Genomic DNA, 14063 nt, shown 5'->3' with positions numbered 1-14063 from the left:
CAGGGCACGGTCAGTGCAGCTGGATGACCCGGCGTAGATCACAGTCGTCGGACGGCTTCCGGCGGGAGGGGTGATAGCGCGGTCAACGCGCTCCAGTAGCAGGCGGTGACAGGGATGCAGGCGGCCTGGCCCGGGGACAGAGAGCGGCTCTGGACGGAGCGGGGCTCTCACGGGTTTGAGGCAGGCAAGCTTCTGAGTGTCACGGCCCTAGGAGGGGCGATGAGGGGCGCAGTCTCTTTCCAGCGGGATGCACACACGGCTCGAATTGGAGGACGAGCAAAAGCACAGAGAACCCACTGGTCCTGGGGTTCAGTTCAGGGGGCAAGCTCAGATCAAGCCCTTGGAGAATGTTCAAGCACAAAGTAGCAAAGTCTTTTCAGTAAGTCTCTTCCTCTCCTTCCTCAGCAAGGCAAGCAGCAGGCCAGCTCCTCCAGCGTCTTCTTCTCCTTCTAGTCGGGCAGAGGTTCTTTGTGGTAAACAGGATTCTGATTTCTTAGGAGCCAGGCTCCTACTTTTATACCATGATTCTTTTGTTCTTTAGCGCCAGGGGGCCTGGGCCTGGCTCAGTCCAGTTCTGGAGCACTTTGTTATGGTGACTCTGCTCTTTCCTTTCAGCAGCAGGGCAGAGACATCAGCCGCTCCACAGGGGGCGGCGCCGGCTTTGTGGTGGCAGAGCACAGGTCTATTCAAGAGTCAAGGTGTACTCCTCCCACCCATCCTGGTGTCATCTCTCTACCCACCACCTGGCAGCCAACCTGTCTCTGGGGATTCCCCAACCCTGCTCCTTACTGTTGCTAGGCAGAACACACACACACAGCAGAGGCGGACTGAGATGGTCAGGTCAGTAAATACTAACTTTCTAAAAGTAGTATTTACAAACCCAGGATATTAAAATAAACTTGACTACAAGAAGTATTTTATTATTCTGAGCTCAGGCATACTAAACTTGACACTCTACCATGCTCTCTGAGTCCACTGGGGTCACAGCGTGTAGTGACTCCAGCAGCCCATTCTGGCCTATGGAGAGCAGGTAGCCTTCAATAGTGAAAAACGAAAATGGCGGTAATTCACTACTAAGACATGCCACACACATCAGGGCATGTCCTACCTTATGCCTACAATGCACCCTGCCCTTGGGCCTACCAGAGGGGTGGCTAATATGTAGGTATGGGAAGGTTTGGAGACTGGCAAGTGGGGGCACTTGCGCAGTCAGCGCGACGGTCCCAGACCGCGCACAGGGTCTGCGGTGACAGACCCTAGACACATTTTACAAGGCCGCTTTCTGTGGGTGGCGCAACCAGCGCTGCAAGCCCACCAGAAGCATTGGCATTCACAAGCCCTGGCACCCCTGGTGCACTCTACTGGGGACTGACAGTGAATCCAATAACCAATCGTGAACATCAATTTCAGGTACACTTTACTTAGGGAGCACTTGCACTGCGGCACGGATTAGCCGTGGCGCAGTGCCCTGAGCGGACAACACCAGCAAAACAATCGAGGCACACCATCAAAAAGTGGAAGGGAAACTCACGCCAAGGTGCCAGGTCTAACACGTGTCCCCTCCAGCTGAAATGTGGGGAGAACTACCCTTGCCCAGGGGGTTCCTCGTCACTAAGGCGGAAATACCTGGACAGACCGTCAGCGTTGGCGTGATCTGTACCAGGACGGTGTTCCACCGTAAAGTCCATACCCTGTAGGGAGATGGACCACCTCAACAGCTTCGGGTTTTCACCCCTCATTTGCATCAACCATCTGAGGGGCCTGTGGTCTGTCTGAACCCGGAAGTGAGACCCAAACAAGTAGGGTCTTAGCTTCTTCAGCGCCCAGACCACAGCAAATGCTTCTCGCTCAATTGCACTCCACCTACTTTCCCGTGGAAGTAACCTCCTACTGATGAAGGCTACGGGTTGGTCCCAGCCCTCCTCAGTCATCTGTGAGAGAACAGCCCCTACACCATGCTCTGAAGCGTCTGTCTGTACTAGGAATTCCTTGGAGAAGTCAGGGGCCAAGAGCACGGGCGCCGTGCACATGGCAGTCTTCAGGGTGTCGAAAGCTTTCTGACAGGTGTCAGTCCAAATCACGTTCCTGGGCTGCTTCTTGGAAGTCAGCTCTGTCAAGGGGGCAACGATCGTTCCATAGCCCTTGACAAACCTCCTGTAGTACCTAGTGAGCCCCAGGAAGGCCCTCACTGCGGTCTGCGTCTTGGGGGGTTCCCAAGCCAGGATGGTCTCAATTTTGGGTTGCAAGGGTGCCACCTTGCCATTCCCCACTTGGTGTCCCAAGTACACCACGGAACCCTGCCCGATCTGGCACTTGCTTGCCTTGATCGTGAGGCCTGCTCGGCGCAGAGCCATCAACACTTCCCAGAGGTGGCGCAGGTGTTCGGGCCAGGTGGCACTGAACACTGCGATGTCATCCAGGTAGGCGGCACTGAACGCATCCAGCCCAACCAGTACCTGGTTGACCAACCTCTGAAAGGTGGCAGGGGCATTCTTCATCCCAAATGGCATGACTCGGAACTGGAAGTGCCCATCTGGTGTAGAGAATGCGGACCTCTCTTTGGCCCCATCGGTCAAGGCGATCTGCCAGTACCCAGACGTTAAATCAAACGTGCTGAGGAACCGGGCAGCCCCCAGCCGATCAATGAGCTCGTCAGCTCTGGGGATGGGGTGCGCGTCAGTCTTCGTTACTGAATTGAGTCCTCTGTAGTCCACACAGAACCGGAGTTCAGGTGTGGCTCCCGGCGCAGCAGCTTTGGGGACCAAGACCACGGGGCTGGACCAAGGACTGCTGGAGGACTCAACCACCCCTAGCGCAAGCATTTTGGAGACCTCCTCCTTAATGCAAGCTCTGACCCTGTCAGTTACCCTGTAAGCCTTGTGCTTTACAGGTAAGCTGTCTCCTGTGTCCACATCATGGACGCACCAATCTGTGACACCAGGAACCAGGGAGAATCGGTCGGAAAACTGTCCCAGCAAGTGGCGGCAATCTTCCTGTTGTTCGGGCGTCAGGGTGGGTGAGAGGTTAACTCCATCCACTGACCCATCTTTCTCAGAGGCCACTAAGAGGTCAGGAAGAGGCTCGGTCTCCTCTTCCATTCCATCATCAGTGGCCAGCAGCATGCCCACTTCGGTCCTCTCTAAGTGGGGCTTAAGGCGGTTAACATGTAGGACCCTCAAAGGGTTCCTGGGAGTCTGCATGTCCACCAAGTAGGTGATAGGACTTTTGCGCTCCACAACCTCAAATGGACCTGTCCACTTATCCTGAAGTGCACAAGGCTCCACCGGGGCCAAGACCCACACCTTTTGTCCAGGTTGAAGCTCTACCAGAGTGGCATTCCGGTCGTACCACCGCTTCATCTCCTCCTGGCTGGCTTCCAGATTTGCCTCAGCAAGTGGCCTGAAACGCCGAGTCTGGTTTCGGAAGGCCAGCATGTAACTATATACATTCTGGGGAGGTTTCCTGGGAGATTGCTCCCAGCCTTCCTTTACCAAACTCAGAGGTCCTCTTACCGGGTGACCATACAGAAGCTCAAAGGGGCTGAACCCTAGAGACTTCTGCGGCACCTCTCGGTAAGCGAAGAGCAGGCATGGCAAGAGGACGTCCCACTTACGCCTCATTGGACCGTCCAGGCCCATGATCATGCCTTTGAGGGTTCGGTTGAATCTCTCAACCAACCCATTTCCTTGGGGGTGGTAAGGAGTGGTGAACTTGTAAGTTACCCCACACTCCTTCCACAGGGATTTCATATATGTGGATATGAAATTGGTCCCCCTGTCGCTCACCACCTCTAGAGGGAATCCCACTCGGGAGAAAATTCCCATCAGTGCCCGTCCCACCACGGGGGCCGTCACTGTCCTCAGAGGGATGGCTTCAGGGTACCGGGTGGCATGGTCCACCAAGACCAGGATGAACCTGTTGCCCAGGGCTGTCTTGGGGTCCAGAGGCCCCACAATATCAATACCCACTTGTTGGAATGGCGTACTGACCACAGGGAAAGGTTGCAGAGGAGCCTTATGCTTCCCTCCGCTCTTACCACTTGCCTGGCAAGTCTGACAGGTTCTGCAGTAGGAATCTGAATTCTTATGCATTTGGGGCCAGTAAAAGTGGGTGACAAGCCTGTCATAGGTCTTGTCCATCCCCAAATGTCCTGCTAACGGCACATCGTGAGCCAGCCCCAGTAGGAAGGTTCTGAACTTCTGGGGTACCACCAGCACACGGGCTGACCCAGGTTCAGCAGCCTTAGGCTCGGAATACAGGAGGTCACTCTCCCAGTACACGTAGTGTGTTTTGGCCTGAACACCGTTGGCCTGGTCTGCAGCCTGTTGCCGCATACCCACGAGAGAAGGGCATTCTTTCTGCTCCCTGCAGAATTCCTCCCTGGAGGGACCTCCTTCTTGCTGCCAATGGGTCAGCTCAGGCAAATCTCCCAGTTCGGCAATCTGTTCCCCGGTAGGCTCCAGAGCATCCCCCTCAGGGTCTACTTCCTCCTGGGCCGTGGGAACTTCGGGGGCCGGTTTCCCGCGCCTCCTGCGCCTTCTCCCTAAGGCCGGTTCCTGGACCTCTCCCTCAGGCTCCAGGACCCTCTCAACACCCCTACTGGCTGCCATGGACCGGGTGGTCACGCACGCCCAGTCGGGTAGACCCACCATCCTCAGATGCGTGGTCTTCTCCACCTTCTCCCAAGGGGAACTCTCCAGGTCGTTCCCTAGCAGACAGTCTACAGGCATGTCAGTTCTCACAGCGACTTGTAGAGTACCAGAGACCTCCCCCCACTCAAAGGGAACTTGAGCCATTGGACAACGACTCTCTACGTTGTCAGCATTGACAACCCTACAGTAGGCATTGGGTACAATTTGCTCTTGAGACACCAGGTGTTGCCTCACCGAGGTCACGCTGGCTCCTGTATCTCTAAGAGCCTCAACCTTCTTTCCATTGATGGTCACTACTTGCCCATATTTCTTAGTGTTAGAGGGCAGGTAGGTTACAGGGACCATCTCACTGTCTCCTAGCGAGACTAGGGTCATCTGCCCGGGACCCCCACCCTCCTGGACTGCTACCTCCTCCCCAAAGTTAACACTAGCTACTTGCCGGGGTGGAGCACCAGTGGGTGCGGTCTTACCAAACAGGCGACACTTAGGATCAGAGGCAATGTGACCCGGGTCACCACACCTATAACAATTGAAGGGCCCCTTTGGACCAGGTCTACCTGTCGGGGCCCCGTTCTGCTGCGGGGGTGGGGGAGGCCGAGAACCCTTCTGCTGGTTCCCTTGGGAATTACTTTGGGGGCCTTTTTGGAACCCCTTCTGTTTACCCCTGTCCCCCCCACTCTTCTGCTGGGGACCCTGCCCACCTTTGGCGGAGTCTCCCACTTGACCCTTGTGGACCCTGGTGCTGAGCCAGCGGTCCGCCTCCTCAGCAAGCTTCCTCGGGTTGGACAGCTTGCTATCAATCAGGTGCTGGCGTAGCTCAGGAAAACATTGACTGGACAAGTGCTCCCATGCAATTAAATCAAGCAGCCCATGATAATCATTCACTTTCCTACCCTTCACCCAACCATCCAGCGCTCTGCAGAAAAAGGTCACATACTCCACATACGTACTCTCAGGGATCTTCTTGGTCTCCCTGAACCTCTGTCTATATAGCTCAGGAGTTAACCCATACCTGGTCATTAAAGCTTCCTTCATATGGGGGTATGAGGTCTGGACTTCTAAGGGCAAATCTAACAGTGTGTCCCGCCCTTCCGCAAGGAACCTTCCCCACAACCCCGCTCCCCAGTCTTTCTCAGGGACCCGGTGTGAGGACATGGCCACCTCGTAGGCTCTAAACCACTGCCCTATGTCATCCTTTCTAAAATACTCCTTTACTACATCTTTGGGGATGTACACCTTGGACTCTACCTGCGCTGGTGGAGTGCTGCCACCAGAAGGAGCGGTGTCCAAACTTTTCGCCTTCAGCTCCAACTCCTTCAATCTTATATCATGATCCATTTGGCGTTGTTGTGCCTCCAGGGCCAACTTCTGCTTTTCCATTTCCATTTGTCCTGCCAACTTTGCCATCTCCATTGCATGCGCCCGGTCTGCTGCCCTGTCTGCCAGCTCCTCTGGTGACCGGACTCTGCTGGGCTCCTCAAGGTTGTCGGGTGGAACGATGTCCCCCGCATTCCGTGGGTCTCGTGACTCCTTCCAGGCTCTCAGCGCCTTGAGGTACTGGTTCTTCTTCCTGAATCCAGCATGGGGAACTCTGAATTTTACACTGTAGCCTTTCAATTGCTCCGTTGTGTAACCTTCCAGTCTCTCCCAATCCACCTCATCTATTCCAGAAATCACGGAGAGCGCTCTTCCAGCAGAGAGTGAGCCAGGCATGGTTGCAGTAATGGCAGATGTCTCAACAAAGTTCAACAAATAAAAACCTGTGGCTGCGTTATTTGGTCTGCTCTCACTATCTGGTGATTAATAATTCACTGTATGCAAATTACAAGTGCAAATCCGAAATCCCAACCGCTGCCAACAATGTTAGAGTCGGGGATCTCTGGTTGGCGAAAGGTTGCCCTTGTTTCAAGCAGGAACCCTCTCCTCCACGTCAGGGCGCAGGATAACCCCTCGCGAATGACCCTTGCTCACCCTTTAGGTGCGTGGCGTGAGCAGCCAAGGCGATTCCTCAGGCGTTGTTGGTTAAGCACTTACAATCATACACACAGTAAACACATCAATCCCCCCAGAAACGGACACCAGACTGGGATATATATAAAAATATGCTTCTTTATGTAAAAATAGGTATATATATCTCAGCAGACTTATCACAAGACCAATAACGTTTTCGCTATGCCACCAGGTTGTAAAGCAGGCAAATGTTCTTTGTTCGTAGCTTCAAATGGAGACCTTGTAGTCTCTTGCAACTGTTACTTGTGGTTCCAGTACTCACAGAGATCGGCTCCTGCGAACGGGGAAATAAGGCGTTGCGGGCCCCGAGCCCGATACTGGAACTTCTTTCGTGATGTGGAGAGTCGGCACAGGTCGGTGCGACTCTCAGCTTGGGAAGTGTTCTTGGGTCCTCCATCAGCAGGTGTGGGCAAGTAGGCAGGCGCGGCCAGCGACCCTTTAGCACGGCGGTGCCGGAGGGTCTCCACAGCGGGGGCGGCGCGGCCTGAGATGTCCGGAGATAGCGAAGCGGGGTCGCAGGGCACGGTCAGTGCAGCTGGATGACCCGGCGTAGATCACAGTCGTCGGACGGCTTCCGGCGGGAGGGGTGATAGCGCGGTCAACGCGCTCCAGTAGCAGGCGGTGACAGGGATGCAGGCGGCCTGGCCCGGGGACAGAGAGCGGCTCTGGACGGAGCGGGGCTCTCACGGGTTTGAGGCAGGCAAGCTTCTGAGTGTCACGGCCCTAGGAGGGGCGATGAGGGGTGCAGTCTCTTTCCAGCGGGATGCACACACGGCTCGAATTGGAGGACGAGCAAAAGCACAGAGAACTCACTGGTCCTGGGGTTCAGTTCAGGGGGCAAGCTCAGATCAAGCCCTTGGAGAATGTTCAAGCACAAAGTAGCAAAGTCTTTTTCAGTAAGTCTCTTCCTCTCCTTCCTCAGCAAGGCAAGCAGCAGGCCAGCTCCTCCAGCGTCTTCTTCTCCTTCTAGTCGGGCAGAGGTTCTTTGTGGTAAACAGGATTCTGATTTCTTAGGAGCCAGGCTCCTACTTTTATACCATGATTCTTTTGTTCTTTAGCGCCAGGGGGCCTGGGCCTGGCTCAGTCCAGTTCTGGAGCACTTTGTTATGGTGACTCTGCTCTTTCCTTTCAGCAGCAGGGCAGAGACATCAGCCGCTCCACAGGGGGCGGCGCCGGCTTTGTGGTGGCAGAGCACAGGTCTATTCAAGAGTCAAGGTGTACTCCTCCCACCCATCCTGGTGTCATCTCTCTACCCACCACCTGGCAGCCAACCTGTCTCTGGGGATTCCCCAACCCTGCTCCTTACTGTTGCTAGGCAGAACACACACACACAGCAGAGGCGGACTGAGATGGTCAGGTCAGTAAATACTAACTTTCTAAAAGTAGTATTTACAAACCCAGGATATTAAAATAAACTTGACTACAAGAAGTATTTTATTATTCTGAGCTCAGGCATACTAAACTTGACACTCTACCATGCTCTCTGAGTCCACTGGGGTCACAGCGTGTAGTGACTCCAGCAGCCCATTCTGGCCTATGGAGAGCAGGTAGCCTTCAATAGTGAAAAACGAAAATGGCGGTAATTCACTACTAAGACATGCCACACACATCAGGGCATGTCCTACCTTATGCCTACAATGCACCCTGCCCTTGGGCCTACCAGAGGGGTGGCTAATATGTAGGTAAGGGAAGGTTTGGAGACTGGCAAGTGGGGGCACTTGCGCAGTCAGCGCGACGGTCCCAGACCGCGCACAGGGTCTGCGGTGGCAGACCCTAGACACATTTTACAAGGCCGCTTTCTGTGGGTGGCGCAACCAGCGCTGCAAGCCCACCAGCAGCATTGGCATTCACAAGCCCTGGCACCCCTGGTGCACTCTACTGGGGACTGACAGTGAATCCAATAACCAATCGTGAACATCAATTTCAGGTACACTTTACTTAGGGAGCACTTGCACTGCGGCATGGATTAGCCGTGGCGCAGTGCCCTGAGCGGACAACACCAGCAAAACAATCGAGGCACACCATCAAAAAGTGGAAGGGAAACTCACGCCAAGGTGCCAGGTCTAACAATAGGCATCAGTCCTAGTGACTGCATTGAGACCCCTGTAGTCTACACAAAACCTCATCTCTCTTTTCCCACCACTGGTGTGAGGTTTAGGTACCAGGACTACTGGACTAGCCCAAGGGCTAACGGAGGGTTCAATCCCACCCTAATCCAACATCTTTTGGACTTCTGTCCTTATACTTTCCCTGACATGGTCAGGTTGCCTATAGATCTTATTCTTCACAGGTAGACTGTCCCCAGTGTCCACTTCATGAGTGCACCAGGTGGTCTGACTTGGAGTCAGAGAAAAAATATGTCTAAACTGGCTGAGGAGATTCCTGCAGTCAGTTTGCTGCTGGGCAGTGAGGCTGCCTGCCAAGGCTACACCATCAACTGACCCATTATGAGGGTTCTGAGAAAGCAGGTCAGGGAGTGGGTCACTCTCTTCCTCCTGTCCTTCATCAGTAGCCATGGGCAAGCCCATGTCTGCCCTGTCAACATATGGTTTTAGTCTGTTGACATTAAGTACCCTGTGGGGACTCCTAGTAAGTAGTTCCAAGGTCTACCAAGTAGGTAACCTCCCCTTTATGTTCAACAATAGTGTGGGGTCCACTCCACTTGTCCTGGAGAGCTTCTGGGGCCACAGACTCCAACACCCACACTTTCTGTCCTGGCTGGTAAACAGTCAGTACAGCCTTTTGGTCATGCCAGGCTTTTTGCAGTTCCTGGCTAGCCTCAAGGTTTTGTTTGCCTTTTTCATGTACTCAACCATCCTGGAGTGGAGACCAAGTACATAGTCCACTATGTCTTGCTATGGGGGCTTGAGAGGTTACTCCCATCATTCCTTCACCAAACACAATGGACCCATGACAGGGTGTCCAAACAAAAATTCAAATGTGCTGTAACCAACCCCCTTTTGAGGCACCTCCCTGTATGCAAATAAAAGGCAGGGCAAGAGAAGGTCCCATTTTTGCCTAAGCTTCTCTGGGAGTCCTTTGATCATGCCCTTTAAGGTTTTGTTGAATCTCTCAACTAAACCATTGCATTGTGGGTGATAAGGTCTGGTGAATTTGTAATTCACACCACACTCCTTCCACATTGCAGTCAAGTAACTAGACATGAAGTTTGCAACCCTGTCAGATACTACCTCCTTAGGAAAGCCTACTCTTGAGAACACACTCAAGAGAGCTCTTGCCACCACAGGTGCTGTAGTGGTCCTTAGGGGAATTGCTTCTGGGTACCTGGTGGCATGCTCCACTAACACCAGTATAAACCTGTGCCCAGATGCTGTTTGAGGATCCATGGGACCAACAATGTTAATCCCAACCCTCTCAAAGGGCACCCCCACCACAGGTAGCGGTATCAGGGGGGCCTTTGTAGTGCCACCTGCTTTACAACTGGCTTGGCAGGTTACACAGGAGCGACAAAACTTATTTGTGTCTTCAGACATGTGGGGTCACTGAAAGTGAGGAACAATTCTGTCCCAAGTCTTGTTCTGGCCTAGGTGTCCTGCTAGGGGAATATCATGGGCTAGTGTCAATAGGAAACCCCTAAGCTTCAGAGGTATAACCAACCTCCTGGATGCACCAGGCTTGGGGTCTCTACTGTCTGAATATAGGAGTCCATCATCCCAATAAACGTTATGGGTGCCACTAGCATTCCCAGCAGCATCCTCAGCAGCTTGCTGTCTGAGGGGTTCAAGAGAGAGGCAGGTTTTCTGCTCCTGACTCAGATCAGTCCTGGAAGGGCCCCCTGTCCCCAAGAACTCAACCTGGTCAGGTTCAAGCTCCTCTGGGACAGTTCCTTCTTCAGGCTCAAGATCATCTCCCTGAGGAGACTGATCTGCCTTCTGAGTCAGGGGGGCTCAGCCTTAACCCTACTGCTCCTTCTCTTGGGAGGCACCTGGTCCATTGTTCCAGAATCCAGGGCCTGTCCAGCTTTTGACATTTTAGCCTGTGACCTGGTCACAGCAAAGACATGTGCAGGGATCCCTAACATTTCTGCATGTTTCCTGAGCTCCACTTCAGCCCAAGCTGAGGTTTCTAGATCATTGCCAAGCAAGCACTGTACTGGTACATCTGCAATTACCACAGCCTTCTTAAGGAAAGTTACCCCTCCCCAGGAGAAGTTAACAACTGCCAGAGAATGGTCTGTTCTGACATTGCTAGCATTGGTCACTTGGTACATTTCACCAAGTATAATCTGCCCAGGATCCACAAGATCTTTTGTCAACATTGTGACACTTGCTCCTGTGTCCCTGAATGCCCAAGCTTTTACTCCATTTATTAAAGGCTGCTGTCTGTATTTGCCCAGGTTACTGGGGTTCACAAAGGGGGACATATCCATGCCCCCATCACTGACAAGCACAGCCTGAGTTGGTACTCTGAGTAGGCCAGAGTCCATCTTAGAACCCAGGGTCAACCCTACTATACCCTTATTCTGTGTATTCCCATCACCAATTGTACCTGCACTAGGGGGAGCAGGTACCTTAGGGGCATTGGTGGTGGCTGGAGTATTTTCTTTAGCCTTGGTGCAGTCACTGGTCCAGTGAGTTTTCTGCTAACAGATTTTGCACCAAGGTTTCTTTTGGCCGTTCCCTTTGTTAGCCAGTGAATCCCCACCTGAAGAAGATTGTTGGGGCCCTTGTGAAGACTTCTGGTCTTTACCCTTGTCACCACCCTTATCAGAGTTTTGAAATCTTGCTTATTTGGGTCACCACATTGGTTCTGTACCTTCTGCCTCACTCTGGTCCTGACCCATTTGTCTGCCTTCTTTCCCAATTCTTGGGGAGAGGTCAGATCAGAGTCTACCAGGTACTGGTGCAACAGCTGAATTTGACAGTTATTAAGAATCTGCTTCCTCATTATCAGATTGCACAATCCTTTGAAGTCACACACTTTACTGCCCAATAACCAACCTTCCAGAGCCTTAGCAGCACAGTCAACAAAGTCAGCCCAGTCTTGATTTTGTGCTTTTTGGGTGTCTCTGAACTTTAACCTGTATTGTTCAGTGGTTAGGCCACACCCATCTATCAGTGCACTTTTCAAGACCTGGTAATCATCAGCATCCTCTTCTCTTACAATGAGGAGCTTATCTCTACCTTTGTCTGCAAAGGAAAGCCATAAGATTTCTGCCCACTGACCTTGAGGGACCTTCTGTACTTTGCAGGCCCTCTTCAAGGCAGTTATCCATTTGTGGATGTCATCCCCACTCTGGTAGGGAGGGACAATCTTACTTAGGTTTCTATGGTCATAAGTCCTCTCCCTATCTCTAGGGAAATTGCTGCCAAAAAGGGACTCCCTCCCTCTGTGAGATGAGACAGAGGTCCCTATAGAGGAGTTAGAATGGACAGATCCCCTTGGCAGAGATCTATCCCTTCTAGCCCTATGTTCAACTCAACCAGGAGGGATAAAGGAAGCTGATGCTGTCATCCTCCTCATCCTCATCCTGGAGAGCTGTGTTCACCAGATCTTGGTCATTGTCACCAGTAAGGTCATCATCAGAGGTAGGGTCAGGGGAGTTTCCACCCCTAGACCCACCCTCAGGTATTGCCCCACCCATACTGTCTACCCCATCAGGCCCACTAGGCCCTGTGATATCATCCAGCTTAAGTATCTTTGTGAGATGCTGGGTGGATGGACTTTTGCCTGTCTTCAGCTTCCTAATTGTACACAGGGACCTAAGCTGAACAAAGGAGAGATCCTCATACTTATAAGGAAGGAGCTCACTGGTTCCCGGTAGGGACTCACTGGTTCCTGGCAGGTTAGATATTACTAATGTGGTGTGGTGTATTGCACTACCTACACTAGTGTGGCCTACTAAACTCTCTTGAGTTGTAGAAAGGGTGTGCTATCCCTTAACACACAACTCTAAGTTCAGTCGAACTTACTGTAGCTAAACTTGATATAATATGTACCTCAGGTACCTTTAGTGGTTTTCAGTTGATCAATTCAAATGAGATTATCTGGTAACACAATAGCAAGCTGGAATCCCACACGCTGCACACCAGTGTGAGAAGGTGGCCTTATATATGCTGTTCACTAGTTCTAGTGGGCACCTTGTATCAGTCCATACAACCCCTTATGGTGAATTGGTTAAAGTCAACCTTTATTGAAAGCTATCCTAGTGGTTGCTATGGAGAGCGGCCTTCAGGCTAAGTCTTGAAGGAATGTAAAGCAGCGTGTTTTATCAGTCTATAATCTCTTGAATGATCAAATGAAAGGACTACCACACCAGGTATATATTCAAAATATATGTATTTAGGTGAAAACACACCCCTCTAGTATCTTTATGAGACTGGAGTTTGAAGTACTTAATTTACAAGTGAGCAAGCATCAGTAATAGCACAAATACACGTTTGGGCCCTAGGGGCGTACCAAACCATATACCAAAAAAGTGGTATAAGAACCACGACTGAACTAGACACAAGGCCTAGAGCCTGTAGAATCGCTGGAACCCCAAGGAACCACCCAAGTGTAGTGACACAGGGGACCCACGGGGACTGTATGCAGTGTGTAAACACAACCACGGGTTCCTGTCAGCTTCTATGGGCAATGTTGCGGTTGGAAATTTAAAGATTACGGACACTTCTAATCGAGTCAGGACCAAACCCTTTTGGACTTAAGAATTTCTAGGGCTAGCACCCATGGGAGCACTGGAGTACTCTAGTTATCTCACCCAGGGAAGCCGGGTGTATAAGTGTCTTTTGGTGTCGGGTCGTGTTGTCGATTTCAATGGAAGCCTGCAAAGAACTGCTGCTCCCGTGAAGAGGAGAAGTGTCTGGAGAGATCCAAGCCTGGATCTAGGATGTAAGGAACCTGAAAGCAGAGGGGACAGAGTCTGGGTCACTTGCCAGTGACCGAAGGCAGGATGGACCAATGCCCACAGATGTCGGGTGCTTTAGGTGAGTTGATGGGTGTCTTGACTCTTCAGCCACGAGGTCCAGGAGGTGTTGATGAAGTCCATGAGCCAGATTCCAGATGTCAAACAAAGTTTGTCGAGTGCTGCAGTGTCGGTGACCAGATTGTACCCAACAAGCCTTGGCAACAGCAAGTCACTGGAATTCAGAGAAACGACTGGGGGGCAGACCAGCAAGGCCCGAGGGACTCACCCAGCAAGGGTAATTCAGGGCACATCTGGAGCAATCAGGAAAATCCAAGAAGAAGAGGAGTTGCCTTCATGGGGAACTGCTAGCCAACAGGCTAGTGATCGCAAAGGAGCCTCAAGCGGTCGCACTTGAAACGGGCCCACGGGTCACTCGTAGAGTGGAGGTCCACAATCTTTGGTGCAGGAGATGCTCAAGGCTGGGGCTACTCGGAGCCCAAAGCACAACTTCAAGGAGGACCAGGAAGACAGTG

This window comes from Triturus cristatus, chromosome 2_2 (assembly GCF_964204655.1).
Source record: "Triturus cristatus chromosome 2_2, aTriCri1.1, whole genome shotgun sequence".
Taxonomy (NCBI): domain Eukaryota; kingdom Metazoa; phylum Chordata; class Amphibia; order Caudata; family Salamandridae; genus Triturus; species Triturus cristatus.
The sequence above is the reverse complement of the archived record's forward strand: the minus strand, read 5'-3'. Positions refer to the sequence as shown.